A 23,056-nucleotide genomic window follows, 5' to 3' on the forward strand; every position below is an offset into this window, starting at 1 on the left:
GCGTAGCACTATATGCATGGACAGCTTGATCAACTGTCAAATGCATGAGATATAGTCATAAATGTAAAAATTTCTTTAAGAATATGAATAATAGCAATTATTCTTATGGCAATATTTTTCAAAAATTTTATCCGGCCAAGGATTTTTTAGCCTAGGTGTCACATAGCTGTGTGTCATCCCTACCCGCAGAAAGAAAGAAAGCCTTTAGGTGGTAGAAGTACAATCAGACTCAAAATGGTTGTATCGATAGTGAGACATGTAGAACTCACTAAAGCATCGAAGCGATGAAACGAATCTACAAAAAATGTCATGACACAACTTATATACACAAAATGCAGAGCAAAACGGAAAACGGATCATAGTATCCAGCAAAATATTTAAAGACGAAAGTAATTCGTAACTTTTCCTCATGAGTTTCATGACGGAAGGCGTATGACGGAGAATATGATTTTAATGTTTACAACTATAATGATTGCAAAGTACAATCTCATTATCTTGTGCATTGTTCACTACAACAATCTTACTAAGTTACAGCATATATTTCTAATATACATAACCAAGTGCAATATTAAACGTTATGTAAAAGCAGATGTATAAAAACATAGTATTTCATTCATCCTGCGGAGTATAATTCAATACATCATCTATTGTTACATCCGGCCTTTTACAAAGATTTTCAAGATCAGAAAACTTCATATTTTCAATTAGTGCACCGGCTGCATCAGCTTCTTTTATGGCGTTTTCATTAATCTTCGATGTAATAACGACAGGCATCGGACTTGGAAATTCTGGCAGTTTTATTTTCATAAAGTTGAAAAAATTTAGTCGTTCAGCAGACTTCGCAAGACGGACAAACTCACGAATCCTGTGAGACAAAGCTTGGCAATTAAAGATACGCTCAATAAGTGCAGGGATGCCAGTTATCATTCGTCTTTCGTTCTCCTCTTTGGCTTTAAGCTGTTCTTTCAATATGTTATTTTGCTCAAGCATTTTTTCGTTCTCCTTTACTAGTTCATCAATTTTGCTCAGATGCCGCTTTTCTCTGAAAGATAGTTCTTTGACTTGCTCCTTATACTCCGCCCTCTGATTGTTGCAATTTTCATAATGTCTCTTCATTGTCTCGTATTCCCTCTTTATCTCTGTGGCTATTCGTTCAGTCCTGGCTACTTTCTCCTTTTTAGCAGATAGCTCCTTATTTGTAGTGACTTCACTGTTTTGCAAATCAGATAGGCGTTGAAGGTCATTTAAACCAGAAGCAATGTTCAGAATGATACTTTGTGCCTTAACCTTCTTGGCATCTGCATCAGATAAATTGCTAAAGAATTGGGCTAGTGAAGGACTCACCATGGCATTCAAAAAAGTCATGAAATCTTCGTACGAGTGTAGTGGTCCTTTTAAAAGAGAGGAAAGCATGTTTGTGTCAAGATTGGGAAGCGTAATTTGTTGTTGAGAAGAACTAGGGCCAGCTCCTTGTTGAGAGGATGACGGAGGAATTTGACCAGTTCTTCTCCTCTTGGCGGAAGGCGGAAGATTTGTTAATGTAGTGTCTTGATGTGATACACTAGCTGTTGGAGATAAAGGGAAATTGTTACTTATAAAAGAGTTCCAATATGCTTCACAACATTTCAAGGGTGGCATGAAATATAAGGAAGGGTTTGGATTATAAAATCCACCAGTACCGGGCATACAAGAAAACAAGTACAGGTTTTGGTATGGTATTTTACATAATTCAGTGTTATCATTACCCGAGATACGACATTCTCTAGAGGCAACTCGATTCATACCTATGTCTTCTTCTTCTTCTTCATCCTCCTCCTCCCTCACTTCATCTGTCTTGGGGGTATCATCAATAATTTTCTGAGTAGTAAAGGTAAGCTGCGAGTAAACTGATGACCGCATGGCGGTAAGTGGTGTAATTTCTGCAAAAGTTTAAAAGTCACAGTGGTTAATTGGATAGATAAAGGAGGGCATCTTATTAAGCATATGTAACAAAAGTAAATGCTCACTCTTCCTCCCAGCAATAATACATGCATAACCTTGTGTGATATCCCAATCTTGACTTACGGATGTCAGCGAAAGCATGTATTCCCCATATTTAATGTCATTGGTTTGTTCAGCTTTAATCCTCTTAAACAAAAGGTTTTCCTTGGTGACGAGTTTTGGAAAGGTAACAGATACGGTATGCGAGTATTTGCGCCATACTCGAGTGGCTGAGTATTGTTTATCAATTGCATCTTCATTAATAAAGATAAATGAAGCATACTAGTTATCACCAGGAAGATCAAGTGCAGGTTTCAGAAACCCATGAACTTTATTGAATGTGAACCAACCATTTTCATGGCGTGCTATACGTACCAAATGGCAAAATATCTGAATTGATGGCTCAATATTCCTTGCGTGACAATACATTTCAAAAATTAAGATCTTTCGAATTGATGCTGGTTCGAACTGACCAACAGCAATACCGTAAAACTTGCAAACTTCTAAGAATAATGGTGTAAATGGCAGATGTAAGCAAAAATTGAAGATTGAATGGCCATAAATAGCAACCTTGCCAGGGAGCGGTGAGCAGGCTCTGGCATTAATTGTAGGAATCACTGGTTCAACACCAGCTAATCTAGGAAAATGTTGTAGTAGCTCGCTTAAATATTTCTCATTTACTCTGCTAGGAATAGCAGAAACATCCTTTATGGCTGCCATTAATGTTCTAATGAAAAAGGAAGTAAAGAAGGTATTGATGGAAGAAGATGAATACTGTAGAAGGAAGTTGTAAAAGTAAATGATCGGTTAGGGTTTATGGTGTAGTGACCCGAACTTTTCCATGTTTATATATATTAATTGAGATTGATATTTACATGATTAAATGTTTCCAACATGTTAAGCAATCAAACTTGTTAAGACTTGATTAATTGAAATACGTTTCATATAGACAATTGACCACCCAAGTTGACCGGTGATTCACGAACGTTAAAACTTGTAAAAACTATATGATGACATATATATGGTTATATATATAGTTAACATGATATTATGATAAGTAAACATATCATTAAGTATATTAACAATGAACTACATATGTAAAAACAAGACTACTAACTTAATGATTTTGAAACGAGACATATATGTAACGATTATCGTTGTAACGACATTTAATGTATATATATCATATTAAGAGATATTCGTACAACATAATATCATGATAATATAATAATTTAAAATCTCTTTTGATATTATAAACATTGGGTTAACAACATTTAACAAGATCGTTAACCTAAAGGTTTCAAACCAACATTTACATGTAACGACTAACGATGACTTAACGACTCAGTTAAAATGTATATACATGTAGTGTTTTAATATGTATTCATACACTTTTGAAAGACTTCAAGACACTTATCAAAATACTTCTACTTAACAAAAATTCTTACAATTACATCCTCGTTCAGTTTCATCAACAATTCTACTCGTATGCACCCGTATTCGTACTCGTACAATACACAGCTTTTAGATGTATGTACTATTGGTATATACACTCCAATGATCAGCTTTTAGCAGCCCATGTGAGTCACCTAACATATGTGGGAACCATCATTTGGCAACTAGCATGAAATATCTCATAAAATTACAAAAATATGAGTAATCATTCATGACTTATTTACATGAAAACAAAATTACATATCCTTTATATCTAATCCATACACCAACGACCAAAAACACCTACAAACACTTTCATTCTTCAATTTTCTTCATCTAATTGATCTCTCTCAAGTTCTATCTTCAAGTTCTAAGTGTTCTTCATAAATTCCAAAAGTTCTAGTTTCATAAAATCAAGAATACTTTCAAGTTTGCTAGCTCACTTCCAATCTTGTAAGGTGATCATCCAACCTCAAGAAATCTTTGTTTCTTACAGTAGGTTATCATTCTAATACAAGGTAATAATCATATTCAAACTTTGGTTCAATTTCTATAACTATAACAATCTTATTTCAAGTGATGATCTTACTTGAACTTGTTTTCGTGTCATGATTCTGCTTCAAGAACTTCGAGCCATCCAAGGATCCATTGAAGCTAGATCCATTTTTCTCTTTTACAGTAGGTTTATCCAAGGAACTTAAGGTAGTAATGATGTTCATAACATCATTCGATTCATACATATAAAGCTATCTTATTCGAAGGTTTAAACTTGTAATCACTAGAACATAGTTTAGTTAATTCTAAACTTGTTCGCAAACAAAAGTTAATCCTTCTAACTTGAATTTTAAAATAAACTAAACACATGTTCTATATCTATATGATATGCTAACTTAATGATTTAAAACCTGGAAACACGAAAAACACCGTAAAACCGGATTTACGCCGTCGTAGTAACACCGCGGGCTGTTTTGGGTTAGTTAATTAAAAACTATGATAAACTTTGATTTAAAAGTTGTTATTCTGAGAAAATGATTTTTATTATGAACATGAAACTATATCCAAAAATTATGGTTAAACTCAAAGTGGAAGTATGTTTTCTAAAATGGTCATCTAGACGTCGTTCTTTCGACTGAAATGACTACCTTTACAAAAACGACTTGTAACTTATTTTTCTGACTATAAACCTATACTTTTTCTGTTTAGATTCATAAAATAGAGTTCAATATGAAACCATAGCAATTTGATTCACTCAAAACGGATTTAAAATGAAGAAGTTATGGGTAAAACAAGATTGGATAATTTTTCTCATTTTAGCTACGTGAAAATTGGTAACAAATCTATTCCAACCATAACTTAATCAACTTGTATTGTATATTATGTAATCTTGAGATACCATAGACACGTATACAATATTTCAACCTATCATGTCGACACATCTATATATATTTCGGAACAACCATAGACACTCTATATGTGAATGTTGGAGTTAGCTATACAGGGTTGAGGTTGATTCCAAAATATATATAGTTTGAGTTGTGATCAATACTGAGATACGTATACACTGGGTCGTGGATTGATTCAAGATAATATTTATCGATTTATTTCTGTACATCTAACTGTGGACAACTAGTTGTAGGTTACTAACGAGGACAGCTGACTTAATAAACTTAAAACATCAAAATATATTAAAAGTATTGTAAATATATTTTGAACATACTTTGATATATATGTATATATTGTTATAGGTTCGTGAATCAACCAGTGGCCAAGTCTTACTTCCCGACGAAGTAAAAATCTGTGAAAGTGAGTTATAGTCCCACTTTTAAAATCTAATATTTTTGGGATGAGAATACATGCAGGTTTTATAAATGATTTACAAAATAGACACAAGTACGTGAAACTACATTCTATGGTTGAATTATCGAAATCGAATATGCCCCTTTTTATTAAGTCTGGTAATCTCAGAATTAGGGAACAGACACCCTAATTGACGCGAATCCTAAAGATAGATCTATCGGGCCCAACAAGCCCCATCCAAAGTACCGGATGCTTTAGTACTTCGAAATTTATATCATATCCGAAGGGTGTCCCGGAATGATGGGGATATTCTTATATATGCATCTTGTTAATGTCGGTTACCAGGTGTTCACCATATGAATGATTTTTATCTCTATGTATGGGATGTGTATTGAAATATGAAATCTTGTGGTCTATTGTTACGATTTGATATATATAGGTTAAACCTATAACTCACCAACATTTTTGTTGACGTTTAAAGCATGTTTATTCTCAGGTGAATACTAAGAGCTTCCGCTGTTGTATACTAAAATAAGGACAAGATTTGGAGTCCATGTTTGAATGATATTGTGTAAAAACTGCATTCAAGAAACAGATTTCGATGTAACATATTTGTATTGTAAACCATTATGTAATGGTCGTGTGTAAACAGGATATTTTAGATTATCATTATTTGATAATCTACGTAAAGCTTTTTAAACCTTTATTTATGAAATAAAGGTTATGGTTTGTTTTAAAAAGAATGCAGTCTTTGAAAAACGTCTCATATAGAGGTCAAAACCTCGCAACGAAATCAATTAATATGGAACGTTTTTAATCAATAAGAACGGGACATTTCAGTTGGTATCCGAGCGTTGGTCTTAGAGAACCAGAAAATTTTGCATTAGTGTGTCTTATCGAGTTTGTTAGGATGCATTAGTGAGTCTGGACTTCGACCGTGTTTACTTGAAAAATGATTGCTTAACAAATTTTGTTGGAAACTATATAGTTTTAACATGTGAATATTATGTGATATATTAATCTCTTAACGCGTTTGATATTATGTGATAGATGTCTACCTCTAGAACAAGTCCCATTGACTCACCTAATAATAATGAAGAGTCAAATGTAAATTGGAATGATTCGTGGACTGATTCACAAGTTCCCGAAGAGGAACCGGAAGAAGAGTCGGAACCGGAAGAAGAATCGGAACCGGATGAAGAAATAGAACCGGTGGGGGAAATAATAAAACGGTTAAGTAAAAGAAAATCCTCAACCAATCGACCAAGGTTAATTATGGTCAATGGTGTTTCCGCCAAGGAAGCAAAATATTGGGAGGATTACCAATTCTCCGATGAATCGGATTCCGACGAGAATTCCGATGATGTTATAGAAATTACCCCAACTGAATTTAAAAAGGCAAAAGAAAAATAATAAGGGAAAGGGCATAAAAATAGAGAAATCTAATTCCAACCCCGATGAACTTTATATGTATCGTCAACCCCCGAAGTCCTTAAGTTGTAACAATGACCCGGGAACCTCTAAACCACCAGGTTTTTCTAAACCAATGTGGAAAACGACGGCTCGTATTAGGGGAACATCATATATCCCTAGAAACTTGGCAAAACGAACCAAAACCGAAGAAGAAGAAGAAACAAGCGAGTCGGAATAAGATAGTTGTATTCGTGTGGTGTAATATATGTAATATAGTATGCTTATGCTTTATGATATATGTAAAAATTGCTTGTATTAATAAGTATTTTTTTTTATGAATCTAACTCTTGTCTATTTTACAGTATAAAAACACAAAATGGATAGACAACCCAATATTTTAAGAGACCTACCCGGAGACATGATTGATGAAATCTTGTCTAGAGTCAGTCAGAATTCTTCGGCACAACTATTTAAGGCGAGATCAGTTTGTAAGACATTTGAAGAACGTTCCAAGAATGTCTTGGTTTATAAGAGACTTTCGTTTGAAAGATGGGGGATATCACATTGGGAAACCAATAAGTTACGATGTGTTTACTTTGACGCATATATTGCGGGGAACCCAAATGCTATTTTACGCAATGGGTTAAGAAATTATTTTGACTCAATATATCCGAATATTGGACTTCGTGATTTAGAAAAAGCGGCTAACATGCAACATAAAGAAGCATGTTATGCTTACGGATTAGTAATGTTCGCTTCTCACCAAAGTGAGAACAAGAACATCGGGCTACAACTATTAAACAAAACGTTCCCACAAGTGACGGAGTCGGTAATTGGGGTAAGAAATGATGTTTTTAGATTGTTACGGGACTGTTGGACATTACGTAACCCTCGTCCCTTTGACGACGTTACAACACGCTGTCTTATCAACGGCCATAACGGTTATGTTCCACAAGACCAAGGATGGGAAGTAATTCTAATAAAACCAGAATGCATGACTTGTTTCTGGACGTATGAATTACGTATCTTTATTGCCTTTGCTGAACGACTTGTGTACTAGCTAGAATTATCTTCACAACCATCTTGTATCAAATTTATTGTGTGCTATATTTCATGCTATATGTAAAATAAGCGGTATTGTAAGTTTGTAAAATATTGTGTAAAAGTTTGAACGCGAAATATTATTATAATCAGTTTTTCATATAGAATTGTAGTAGTTGAATTGTATATTAGCTACTAAGTATGAACTTAACGGGTAGGTACTACCCGAATTTAAACTTATAAAACGCTAATATGAAGAAAAAGCTTTTATAAATGAGTTCATATTATGCTACGAATTACTATTAACTACTCTTAATATTCTGTATGATTAACTTGTTCCATTTGACTATTTTGAAGGAAATGGCACCGACTACTCGACACACCGTGAATATGAATGAAGAGGAATTCCGTACTTTTCTAGCTTCAAACATAGCCGCAGTACAGGCTGCGCTACATACCAATAATAACCTTGGATCTAGCAGTACAGGAAATCGTGTAGGATGCACCTACAAAGAATTCACTGCCTGCAAACCTTTGGAATTTGATGGAACCGAAGGACCGATCGGATTGAAACGGTGGACCGAGAAGGTCGAATCGGTGTTTGCCATAAGTAAGTGTACTGAAGAGGACAAAGTGAAGTACGCTACGCATACCTTCACAGGTTCTGCGTTAACATGGTGGAATACCTATCTAGAGCAAGTGGGACAAGATGATGCTTACGCACTACCGTGGTAAGCATTCAAGCACTTAATGAACGAGAAGTACCGTCCCAGAACTGAGGTCAATAAGCTCAAGACAGAACTTAGAGGGTTACGAACCCAAGGATTTGATATTACCACGTACGAAAGACGATTCACAGAATTGTGCCTATTGTGTCCGGGAGCATTCGAAGATGAGGACGAGAAGATCGATGCGTTTGTGAAAGGATTACCGGAAAGAATCCAAGAAGATATAAGTTCACACGAGCCCGCCTCCATACAACAGGCATGTAGAATGGCTCACAAACTAGTGAACCATATTGAAGAAAGAATTAAACAACAGACTGCTGAAGAGGCCAATGTGAAGCAAGTCAAAAGAAAGTGGGAGGAAAACGGTGATAAGAATCACCAATACAACAACAACAGCAATTACAACAATAATCGCAACAATTATCCCAACAATCGCAATATCAATCGCAACTACAACAAATGGCCCAACAACAACAACAACAACAACAACAGCAACTACAACAATCATCCCAACAACAATAATAACCGCAACAACAACAACAATCAGAAGCAGCTATGCCAAAGGTGTGAAAAGTATCACTCGGGGTTCTGCACCAAATTTTGCAACAAGTGTAAAAGAAATGGTCATAGCGCGGCGAAGTGTGAGGTCTACGGACCAGGGGTTAATAGAACGAAAGGAACAAATGGTGTCGGAACGAGTAATGGCGGAGCAAGTAGTGTCGGAGCAAGTTATGCCAATGTAGTTTGTTATAAATGTGGAAAACCGGGCCACATTATTAGAAATTGCCCGAACCAGGAGAACACGAATGGACAAGGCCGCGGAAGAGTTTTCAATATTAATGCGGCAGAGGCACAGGAAGACCCGGAGCTTGTTACGGGTACGTTTCTTATTGACAATAAATCTGCTTACGTTTTATTTGATTCGGGTGCGGATAGAAGCTATATGAGTAGAGATTTTTGTGCTAAATTAAGTTGTCCATTGACGCCTTTGGATAGTAAATTTTTACTCGAATTAGCAAATGGTAAATTAATTTCAGCAGATAATATATGTTGGAATCGAGAAATTAAACTGGTTAGCGAAACATTTAAGATTGATTTGATACCAGTAGAGTTAGGGAGTTTTGATGTGATAATTGGTATGGACTGGTTGAAAGAAGTGAAAGCAGAGATCGTTTGTTACAAAAATGCAATTCGCATTATACGAGAAAAAGGAAAACCATTAATGGTGTACGGAGAAAAGGGCAACACGAAGCTACATCTTATTAGTAATTTGAAGGCACAAAAACTAATAAGAAAAGGTTGCTATGCTGTTCTAGCACACGTCGAGAAAGTACAAACTGAAGAAAAGAGGATCAATGATGTTCCCATTGCAAAAGAATTTCCCGATGTATTTCCGAAAGAATTACCGGGATTACCCCCACATCGATCCGTTGAATTTCAAATAGATCTTGTACCAGGAGCTGCACCAATAGCTCGTGCTCCTTACAGACTCGCACCCAGCGAGATGAAAGAACTGCAAAGCCAATTACAAGAACTTTTAGAGCGTGGTTTCATTCGACCAAGCACATCACCGTGTGGAGCTCCTGTTTTGTTTGTCAAGAAGAAAGATGGTACATTCAGGTTGTGTATCGACTACCGAGAGTTGAACAAACTTACCATCAAGAATCGCTACCCACTACCGAGAATCGACGACTTATTTGATCAACTACAAGGCTCGTCTGTTTATTCAAAGATTGACTTACGTTTCGGGTATCATCAAATTCGGGTGAAAGAAGATGATATTCCAAAGACTGCTTTCAGAACACGTTACGGTCATTACGAGTTTATGGTCATGTCATTTGGTTTAACTAATGCACCAGCTGTGTTCAGTGACCTTATGAACCGAGTGTATGGACCATACCTTGACAAGTATGTCATTATTTTCATTGATGACATACTTATTTACTCAAAGAATGACCAAGAACACGGTGAACATTTGAGAAAGGTGTTAGAAGTATTGAGGAAGGAAGAATTGTACGCTAAGTTTTCAAAGTGTGCATTTTGGTTGGAAGAAGTTCAATTCCTCGGTCACATAGTGAACAAAGAAGGTATTAAGGTGGATCCGGCAAAGATAGAAACTGTTGAAAAGTGGGAAACCCCGAAAACTCCGAAACACATACGCCAGTTTTTAGGACTAGCTGGTTACTACAGAAGGTTCATCCAAGACTTTTCCAGAATAGCAAAACCCTTGACTGCATTAACGCATAAAGGGAAGAAATTTGAATGGAATGATGAACAAGAGAAAGCGTTTCAGTTATTGAAGAAAAAGCTAACTACGGCACCTATATTGTCATTGCCTGAAGGGAATGATGATTTTGTGATTTATTGTGACGCATCAAAGCAAGGTCTCGGTTGTGTATTAATGCAACGAATGAAGGTGATTGCTTATGCGTCTAGACAATTGAAGATTCACGAACAAAATTATACTACGCATGATTTGGAATTAGGCGCGGTTGTTTTTGCATTAAAGACTTGGAGGCACTACTTATATGGGGTCAAAAGTATTATATATACCGACCACAAAAGTCTTCAACACATATTTAATCAGAAACAACAGAATATGAGGCAGCGTAGGTGGATTGAATTGTTGAATGATTACGACTTTGAGATTCGTTACCACCCGGGGAAGGCAAATGTGGTAGCCGATGCCTTGAGCAGGAAGGACAGAGAACCCATTCGAGTAAAATCTATGAATATAATGATTCATAATAACCTTACTACTCAAATAAAGGAGGCGCAACAAGGAGTTTTAAAAGAGGGAAATTTAAAGGATGAAATACCCAAAGGATCGGAGAAGCATCTTAATATTCAGGAAGACGGAACCCGGTATAGGGCTGAAAGGATTTGGGTACTAAAATTTGGAGATATGAGAGAAATGGTACTTAGAGAAGCTCATAAAACCAGATACTCAATACATCCTGGAACGGGGAAGATGTACAAGGATCTCAAGAAACATTTTTGGTGGCCTGGTATGAAAGCCGATGTTGCTAAATACGTAGGAGAATGTTTGACGTGTTCTAAGGTCAAAGCTGAGCATCAGAAACCATCAGGTCTACTTCAACAACCCGAAATCCCGGAGTGGAAATGGGAAAACATTACCATGGATTTAATCACTAAATTGCCAAGGACTGCAAGTGGTTTTGATACTATTTGGGTAATAGTTGATCGTCTCACCAAATCAGCACACTTCCTGCCAATAAGAGAAGATGACAAGATGGAGAAGTTAGCACGACTGTATTTGAAGGAAGTCATCTCCAGACATGGAATACCAATCTCTATTATCTCTGATAGGGATGGCAGATTTATTTCAAGATTCTGGCAGACAATACAGCAAGCATTAGGAACTCGTCTAGACATGAGTACTGCCTATCATCCACAAACTGATGGGCAAAGCGAAAGGACGATATAAACGCTTGAAGACATGCTACGAGCATGTGTTATTGATTTCGGAAACAGTTGGGATCGACATCTACCGTTAGCAGAATTTTCCTACAACAACAGCTACCATTCAAGCATTGAGATGGCGCCATTTGAAGCACTTTATGGTAGAAAGTGCAGGTCTCTGATTTGTTGGAGTGAAGTGGGGGATAGACAGATTACGGGTCCGGAGATTATACAAGAAACTACCGAGAAGATCATCCAAATTCAACAACGGTTGAAAACCGCCCAAAGTCGGCAAAAGAGCTACGCTGACATTAAAAGAAAAGATATAGAATTTGAAATTGGAGAGATGGTCATGCTTAAAGTTGCACCTTGGAAAGACGTTGTTCGATTTGGTAAACGAGGGAAATTAAATCCAAGGTATATTGGACCATTCAAGATTATTGATCGTGTCGGACCAGTAGCTTACCGACTTGAGTTACCTCAATAACTCGCGGCTGTACATAACACTTTCCACATCTCGAATTTGAAGAAATGTTTTGCTAAAGAAGATCTCACTATTCCGTTAGATGAAATCCAAATCAACGAAAAACTTCAATTCATCGAAGAACCCGTCGAAATAATGGATCGTGAGGTTAAAAGACTTAAGCAAAACAAGATACCAATTGTTAAGGTTCGATGGAATGCTCGTAGAGGACCCGAGTTCACCTGGGAGCGTGAAGATCAGATGAAGAAGAAATACCCGCATCTATTTCCAGAAGATTCATCAACACCTTCAACAGCTTAAAATTTCGGGACGAAATTTATTTAACGGGTAGGTACTGTAGTGACCCGAACTTTTCCATGTTTATATATATTAATTGAGATTGATATTTACATGATTAAATGTTTCCAACATGTTAAGCAATCAAACTTGTTAAGACTTGATTAATTGAAATAGGTTTCATATAGACAATTGACCACCCAAGTTGACCGGTGATTCACGAACGTTAAAACTTGTAAAAACTATATGATGACATATATATGGTTATATATATAGTTAACATGATATTATGATAAGTAAACATATCATTAAGTATATTAACAATGAACTACATATGTAAAAACAAGACTACTAACTTAATGATTTTGAAACGAGACATATATGTAACGATTATCGTTGTAACGACATTTAATGTATATATATCATATTAAGAGATATTCGTACATCATAATATCATGATAATATAATAATTTAAAATCTCTTTTGATATTATAAACATTGGGTTAACAACATTTAACAAGATCGTTAACCTAAAGGTTTCAAAACAACATTTACATGTAACGACTAACGATGACTTAACGACTCAGTTAAAATGTATATACATGTAGTGTTTTAATATGTATTCATACACTTTTGAAAGACTTCAAGACACTTATCAAAATACTTCTACTTAACAAAAATGCTTACAATTACATCCTCGTTCAGTTTCATCAACAATTCTACTCGTATGCACCCGTATTCGTACTCGTACAATACACAGCTTTTAGATGTATGTACTATTGGTATATACACTCCAATGATCAGCTTTTAGCAGCCCATGTGAGTCACCTAACACATGTGGGAACCATCATTTGGCAACTAGCATGAAATATCTCATAAAATTACAAAAATATGAGTAATCATTCATGACTTATTTACATGAAAACAAAATTACATATCCTTTATATCTAATCCATACACCAACGACCAAAAACACCTACAAACACTTTCATTCTTCAATTTTCTTCATCTAATTGATCTCTCTCAAGTTCTATCTTCAAGTTCTAAGTGTTCTTCATAAATTCCAAAAGTTCTAGTTTCATAAAATCAAGAATACTTTCAAGTTTGCTAGCTCACTTCCAATCTTGTAAGGTGATCATCCAACCTCAAGAAATCTTTGTTTCTTACAGTAGGTTATCATTCTAATACAAGGTAATAATCATATTCAAACTTTGGTTCAATTTCTATAACTATAACAATCTTATTTCAAGTGATGATCTTACTTGAACTTGTTTTCGTGTCATGATTCTGCTTCAAGAACTTCGAGCCATCCAAGGATCCATTGAAGCTAGATCTATTTTTCTCTTTTACAGTAGGTTTATCCAAGGAACTTAAGGTAGTAATGATGTTCATAACATCATTCGATTCATACATATAAAGCTATCTTATTCGAAGGTTTAAACTTGTAATCACTAGAACATAGTTTAGTTAATTCTAAACTTGTTCGCAAACAAAAGTTAATCCTTCTAACTTGACTTTTAAAATAAACTAAACACATGTTCTATATCTATATGATATGCTAACTTAATGATTTAAAACCTGGAAACACGAAAAACACCTTAAGACCGGATTTACGCCGTCGTAGTAACACCGCGGGCTGTTTTGGGTTAGTTAATTAAAAACTATGATAAACTTTGATTTAAAAGTTGTTATTCTGAGAAAATGATTTTTATTATGAACATGAAACTATATCCAAAAATTATGGTTAAACTCAAAGTGGAAGTATGTTTTCTAAAATGGTCATCTAGACGTCGTTCTTTCGACTGAAATGACTACCTTTACAAAAACGACTTGTAACTTATTTTTCTGACTATAAACCTATACTTTTTCTGTTTAGATTCATAAAATAGAGTTCAATATGAAACCATAGCAATTTGATTCACTCAAAACGGATTTAAAATGAAGAAGTTATGGGTAAAACAAGATTGGATAATTTTTCTCATTTTAGCTACGTGAAAATTGGTAACAAATCTATTCCAACCATAACTTAATCAACTTGTATTGTATATTATGTAATCTTGAGATACCATAGACACGTATACAATGTTTCAACCTATCATGTCGACACATCTATATATATTTCGAAACAACCATAGACACTCTATATGTGAATGTTGGAGTTAGCTATACAGGGTTGAGGTTGATTCCAAAATATATATAGTTTGAGTTGTGATCAATACTGAGATACGTATACACTGGGTCGTGGATTGATTCAAGATAATATTTATCGATTTATTTCTGTACATCTAACTGTGGACAACTAGTTGTAGGTTACTAACGAGGACAGCTGACTTAATAAACTTAAAACATCAAAATATATTAAAAGTGTTGTAAATATATTTTGAACATACTTTGATATATATGTATATATTGTTATAGGTTCGTGAATCAACCAGTGGCCAAGTCTTACTTCCCGACGAAGTAAAAATCTGTGAAAGTGAGTTATAGTCCCACTTTTAAAATCTAATATTTTTGGGATGAGAATACATGCAGGTTTTATAAATGATTTACAAAATAGACACAAGTACGTGAAACTACATTCTATGGTTGAATTATCGAAATCGAATATGCCCCTTTTTATTAAGTTTGGTAATCTCAGAATTAGGGAACAGACACCCTAATTGACTCGAATCCTAAAGATAGATCTATCGGGCCCAACAAGCCCCATCCAAAGTACCGGATGCTTTAGTACTTCTAAATTTATATCATATCCGAAGGGTGTCCCGGAATGATGGGGATATTCTTATATATGCATCTTGTTAATGTCGGTTACCAGGTGTTCACCATATGAATGATTTTTATCTCTATGTATGGGATGTGTATTGAAATATGAAATCTTGTGGTCTATTGTTACGATTTGATATATATAGGTTAAACCTATAACTCACCAACATTTTTGTTGACGTTTAAAGCATGTTTATTCTCAGGTGAATACTAAGAGCTTCCGCTGTTGCATACTAAAATAAGGACAAGATTTGGAGTCCATGTTTGAATGATATTGTGTAAAAACTGCATTCAAGAAACAGATTTCGATGTAACATATTTGTATTGTAAACCATTATGTAATGGTCGTGTGTAAACAGGATATTTTAGATTATCATTATTTGATAATCTACGTAAAGCTTTTTAAACCTTTATTTATGAAATAAAGGTTATGGTTTGTTTTAAAATGAATGCAGTCTTTGAAAAACGTCTCATATAGAGGTCAAAACCTCGCAACGAAATCAATTAATATGGAACGTTTTTAATCAATAAGAACGGGACATTTCAGTTGGTGGTTAAAAAGCAAAAAGATATAACAGCTGTAATCAGTGGTGATTTTGGGGGGTTTTTGTTTTCAGCCACACACGTGTAAGGACAAGATAAAAGGGCGAGTACATCGAAAAGTCTTTTTACAGCTAGAGGTGCATGCGGTATTTTAGCTGTGCAAAAAGCAATCATCATAATGTCAGTAAAATTCGTCTGCATTTAATGCCTAAAATGTTTTCCCCGATGCAAGTAGGCAATGAAAAGGCTGGTTTGGCATGCGTTATCAAAAGTTTAACGACTTAATCATTCTTCAAATGCTTAAGTCATTAAACTGGGGGGACTTAATGGTGTATCCTATCGTATACACGCGTAAAAGGCATAACGGTTGCATAAAAGTAACATCAGGAAGGCTGGAAATAACAGTTTTGTGGAATTATACGTCCAGCGTTCTCCGCTGTACAGGTTGCTCCGTCATGCGTAAGCCCTGAAGGCCGCCTAGCGTGTAAGCCCTCTCCGGAGAACGGCACTTTCAGCATAAATTTCGGATCACGAATAACAGAACGTATCGTCATCTGACACGTATCCCCGAACAATCTGGTGGATCTGACACTATAAATAGACCCCTTGGGTCGTCATTTTACACAGTTCAGATATTCTGACAACTTTGAGAGCTGAGACTTCACTTCTCTTTCTCTCTCTACTTTCTCTCACTAGAAGTCATCCGGCTAGCACTTTTACGCTCTACGGACGACAGATTGATTAAACCACCCCACAAGTTTCTACACTTGTGAACCGGGTCTGCAGGGATTATTTCCCGAGGGTAAAAATCAATCAGCAACACTCCGCTCTCCTAAAGCTAGATTACTTCTAGTATCTTATTGACACACTAAGCCTTACCTCATAAGGAAATAGGTGTTAACAATACTATACAATATCATCCGCATATATATAAGTTTAGATGTTTATAATTAATAAAGTACTTACATGATTTGGATAAAAGTTAATACCTTTTACTATAATAGATACCTTGCTTTGATTAAAGTAAGTAGTAAGGAGTATTACTTAATTGAGGGAGATAACTTGTTTATTATCAAAATTAGTGATACATCAACAAAATTTTAATTAAGATGTATTTGATTACTTCTTAACTAATTTATTAAGCGTTGAAAATGAATTCTTTAACATTTACGTGTTTCAAGTTATTATATACATATATATTTATATACATATCTATTTATAAGTAATTGTTCGTGAATCGTCGAAATTAGTCGAAGGGTAATTGATTATATGAAAACAGTTCAAAATTTTTGAGACTCAACCTAACAGACTTTGCTTATCGTGTCAAAAATATTAAATCGTATCGAGAGTTTGATTTAAAATTAGTCGAAATTTTCCGAGTCGTCACAAGTCATGTGTTAATGACGAATATTTTATTTGAAGCATAATTTTGGGCCAGGATTTGTAATTGTTAATGAAAATTTATTTGAAAGGAGTGATGTAGATTTGAAAGAGGTAATATATTTAACAATTTTTATGTAGAAATTGTTTTGTAATAATAATCACTTGTAAAGATATTAGTAATTGGAACAAGTTATGTTAAAAGTATGTTTTGGGTCAAACCTTTTAAAGTGTCAAAATGGGTAGCGAAATTACTTTTATAAAAATGAAGCTTTGTAGAAAAGAAGTGTGTTTTAGCACACTTGTAGACTTGAAGCGAAGAAATACCATGAGATGTTTAGTTAGTGGGTAATGGTTGTTATGATAGTGTTTGTAGGTTGCGAAGGAAGTGCTTGTCCTCGTGTCTTCATTTTGGAAGCTTTTGCAAGGTGAGTACACAGGTGGGTAAATGGATCGCATGTCATTAACTTTCATTCGTGCAAGTTGTGACGTATGATTTTGGGGACGAGTCCCCATGCAGTAGTGTAAATTTGGCTGAAGCCAATGGGCAAGCTCGGGCTAACGTTTACAAGTGGTTAATCAATGTTGTGCGATTACCTTGGTTGTGTTTGCAGGTGGTTAAGTGCCTTGTGTAATTGCCACGTTGATATATATGTTATGGATCCATTAGCGCGCGGGCTATTAGGTGATCTTTACATTTGTATGTTGTATCTCTTTATGGTAGTTATTTCTATTTACTTTATACTTGTACTCACTAAGCTTATTGCTTAACTTGTGTAGTTTGTATGTTTTGTTAGGAACATTGGCGCGTGTTCAAAAGGAAAGGAGAGGACTTAGAATCGTAGCTTAGAAGATTGTTTTGGTAAGTGGATGTTCCATTTTCCCATCCTCATAAAGATATAGACCACTTGAAGTTAAACACCATTTTGATGTTGTATGTGGCTAAGTCTTGAAAGTTATGTCATGTCGTTCATTTATAATCGAATATTTGTATTTTGTGGTCAAGTTGATTTGGTATATTGTCATGAAGTTTAAAGGATTGGAAGTCAAAGTAGTCCATTTGTGGAATTGTTTATTGTAAATATAGGTGTAGTTGTATGGAGTTTGATCATTTGGTATGCTTGATAGTCAAATTGTGTTAAATATGTAAAGCTGACATATTTAAATGAATTTGTGGAAGTTGTAAATAAGAAATATAATAGTATGAATGGTATGGATGTTGTTGAGTCATTTGTTTTGGTTTGCGGGTGTTAGTCCAAGTAGAAAACTGTTTTCATATTTAAATCGGGTCAAGTGTCTATTTGGGTTAAAAAGCAAAAAACAGAAGTCGGGGGAGGATGCTTCACATCCACAAGATTCGTCGCATCTATTTTCCTCGACTTGTTTTACGATGTCATCACTTTGTCTAGATGCTCTAAATCTAGTCAATATATGTTGGATGCGTCGCATATATGCCAGATGCGCCACATCCGGTCTTTTTAAAAAAATTATCGAGTCAAGGCATTTCATTCGTGCCATAGATGGATTCGAAACTTTTGAGGGTTCTGTTTGCTTGGTAGATCGGTTTCTCTTTGTGTAGTTTGTAGTTGGTAACTTGCAATGGCGACTCTAAGCTTTGTGGTGTGGGGTCCTATGACCCCACTACTTCGGAGATTTTTTATACAATGTACTTTTCAAATTGTACAGGACACAACTAAATTTAACTCCAGTACCCCATATATTTTGAAAGTTTATAGTTTTTTGGAGGTAAACAACCACTAAATTATCCTTCAAATATAATTAGCTTTAAAAAAAAATTTTGGGAACCCAATGAGTTTCTATCCTAGAATCGCCACTGGTAACTTGGTATGGGTCTGTTTGTGATTCTTGTTAGTTTTTGTTGTGAGCTCTAATTATGTTTATGTTCTGTTGAGTTCGGTAGCTTTATTTGTTTTATGTTTTTTGTAGGTTCATTCTTTTGATAAACATTCTAAATGATTTTATAGTAATTCGTTGTTTTGCAATAAAAAAGGTTGTTTGATAATTTTGCTTCTTTTTCGATTTCCACAACCCTTTTCTAATTTCCATAAATAAGAATTAAAAGTGTCGTAAAAAACGGTAGAGACAGGCGTTGCAATGGTTTTATCATGATACCGTTGTTACGGACCTAAAAAACAGTTAAAAACGGTCAACAACGTCAAAAAGACGGTCAACAACGCTCAACAACAGCCGAGACGGTAAAAAACGACAGGGACGGTCAAGACGGGGTCGAGACAGATGTTGACCAACGTTGAATTTTTAAATAAATTTCAAAAAATAAGCATTTCAAACATAAATATTCAAAATGAAAGACAAATGTCTATGTTTGATTTGAAATATTTATGTTTGAATGTTTATGTTTGTAATATATATAAAAAGTCAACGTTGGTCAACATCTGTTTCTATCGCGTTTTTCCGTTGCAACATCTTAAGGCCCCTACCATCTCGACTCCATTTCGCGTATTTTTCAACCTTAAGAATAAGCGAATTAGAGAGTATTATTATATATACATACTAAAACATATGGGAACTTGTGTCGTTCCCATGTTTTTTTTTTTTTTTGTCGTTTAAACACTCTCTTTCACACTTGAATTTTCACTTTGCCCCCCTCAACTATCTTGGACTCTTAAATTCTGCAGGGTTAAAAGCGTTACTTTAGTTTTTTATTTAAATCAAAAAAAAAAAAAAAAACTCGCCATAAACTTCAACGGGCCCTATTTTCCTACTCATCAAGAATTAATTTTCACCGCTACTATCATTAAACTTAAAATAATTTTACAAACAAAACGAGACTAACTACGTCCGAAAGGGATACCTTTTCAAAAACGCTAAACACACCGACATCTAAACGGGTCTTAACACATGGGCCGTTTGTCACTTTGTACATACATAACGCTAGGTAAAATACGAACATGCAGACTGAAGGGCCCGCCGCAACGCGCGGGCTGATCTGAACTAGTTAAAATCTAAATGGTGAACTTAGAAAATCGCATATTTTCTATTTTTTTTTTAAAAAAAATCTTAGTTGTTATCGTCACAACTACAATGATTAAGTTGTCCTTGAACAAAATGGCATATGGTGATATTATAAGTGATCAATGAAATGTCCACCGATTTGTTACACAATTATCCAAAATATCCTTCTCATAAGTGTACTTTGGGAAATGATATAATAAATGATGAATCTATAAAAGTCGAATGTGAAATTATTGCGTCTCACATATCATTGGGGATTGATATTTTCACTAGATTCACCTGAAAGTTCTAAAATACTCTTAATGATAGTTTACAGTGTTTTCTAATTATAATTTATCAAGGGACATTTTGAGAAGAAATGTATCATATGATGTTAGAAGAATAAATATGGATGGTGGAAGTATTACCTTCGATATCTATAAAGTTTATGTTTGACACGGAGTTTTTAAGAACTTTTAGCTTTTATAGAAACTCCTATTAAAGGTATGTTTAGCAAAATTAGCTAGTAGCTGGTAGCTTTTAGTTGGTAGTTAGTATCTATTAGCTTTTATTTGGTAGTTAGTAGCTGTTAGCTTTTTAGATATATTTTGATGTTTATTTGAAACAACCCGTTCAAATCACTATAAACGCAGTACGTTATTCATTGGTCCCATAGCGAGGTATTTGACCTCTATATGATACATTTTAGAAATTATTGCATTCCTTTCATAAAAAGCACACCATTATTATACATAATGCATGTTTTAAACAAGTGGGCGATTATTTAAGAAATAATCCCCAAAATACATCGGTTTCCAAATACTACACACGTGACATAACAGTCGAATATAATACATGACAAAGGTTTTATTGAATGCAACACTTTATTTAAATAAAAGTATGAGACTCCATGCACAGCTTGCTCAGATAATGCAACAGCGGAAGACTTTCTTAAGGACCTGAGAATAAACATGCGTAAACAGTCAACACAAAGGTTGGTGAGATATATAGGTTTATCATCGATATAAATATAGACCACAAGATTTCATAGTTATAAATATATGTACAATCGCAAGTGTATAAAAGTATTCTATAAGTTGTTGAGCGCTTCGGTAACCATACTTAACCATTAATGTGGCATATTCCCTTTATTATGAAATCTCCCTACACTGTACCAAGTGTAGTAAAAACGAAGTACTATGCAACCGTTTACGATAGAGCGACTAGCCCGGTTGAGGTTGTCAAACCCGATAGATCCATCAATAGGATTCACGTATACATGTTCTTACAACATGTAAATATTAGTTACCAAGCTATTAGGGAAGATATGCAAAGTGGTACAACTCAACGTAGAATATATTTTAAGTACTTGTGTCTATGGCGTAAAACATAAAATGCATGTATTCTCATCCCAAAATATTTGTAGAGTTTAAAAATGGGACTATATACTCACGGTAGTAAAAGTATATTAATAATAAGTTTTCAACTTATTAAAAATATGGCCGTCGTCCTTGGATTCACGAACCTATAACAATAATAACGATTCAGAAAATAATACGACATATGAATAATATAAAGCAAGTTCATAGAATACTTATATACTAATTTTTAACATTTTATGTTAGTAGTCCATTGTTAGTAGTCCTTTGTTAGTAGTCCAAAATAGTCCAAAAAGTCCAACAGTCCAATAATCGGTATATATATATATATATATATATATATATATATATATAATCTTAGAATTACCCCACGACGTATTGTATACGTATTGTCTTTGTATCAACCCAGAGACGTATTGTATACGTATTGTCTTAGAATTAACTAAGACGTATTGTGTACGTATTGTCTTAGGATTTATCAAAACGTATTGTATACTTATTGTGTTAGGATGTACCAAGAATATTATTATACATATATACAATCACAGAATTAACCAAGATTATAATATTTTGTTATACTACTGATAACATGTCCAAATATATATAGGATATAGGAAAAGTTAACAAGGATATGGTTAATATAGTTTTTATAATATAAATTTCGCCTATACAACGTTAATTTTAGCAGATTTTATTTTGCTCGCCAAATATTCATTACAACTCCGTTTAAAGTGAATCAAATTGCTATGGATTCATTAAGAAGTAAATTTTACAAAACCAATTCGAAAAGTTCATCCCAAGTAGTAATGTTTTAGAGCTTTACCCTCTTTTTGTGTCGGTGGACAGATTTGGAAAAATCCCTGCATCCACCCAATATATGATTTTTGATAAAATACTTCCACTTTGTCTAAAATCATAAAAAAAATACTGGAAGTCTTATTTACATATATTAACATATTTCCAAAGTCTTAGCCTCGAACTTAAAGTCTAAGATAGGTTTTTAATTCCCAACCCAAAACAGCCCGCTTTTTACCGAATGGAGATTAAAGGATATATGTTAAGTTTGAAGGTGTTCTTCATATGTACAATTTATAAGTTCTTATATTAACTTAATATAACATCATAATACATATAAATAAGTGTTATTAGAGTTAAGTTAGAAAGATTAGATTAGTTTTTCAAACAAGCTTGGTGTTCACCAAAACAAGTTCTAGTTTTTACAAGTTTTATAAGTATAATAAGATAGCAATTATACAAGGAATTGAACAAGGATTTTGAGAAGTATTTTACATTGATTATGAAGAGGAAAGTTGCTGAGATTAAAGTATGATATGAGAGCATTCAAGTGTGTGTTTTTAGTTTAAGAAAATGTGGAGTAAAAATGAGTTAAAATGGTCCTTATTTATAAGCATATAATTTTGGCTTTTAGTGAAAATATCTAA

Source organism: Rutidosis leptorrhynchoides, chromosome 6, assembly GCF_046630445.1.
Source record: "Rutidosis leptorrhynchoides isolate AG116_Rl617_1_P2 chromosome 6, CSIRO_AGI_Rlap_v1, whole genome shotgun sequence".
NCBI lineage: Eukaryota > Viridiplantae > Streptophyta > Magnoliopsida > Asterales > Asteraceae > Rutidosis > Rutidosis leptorrhynchoides.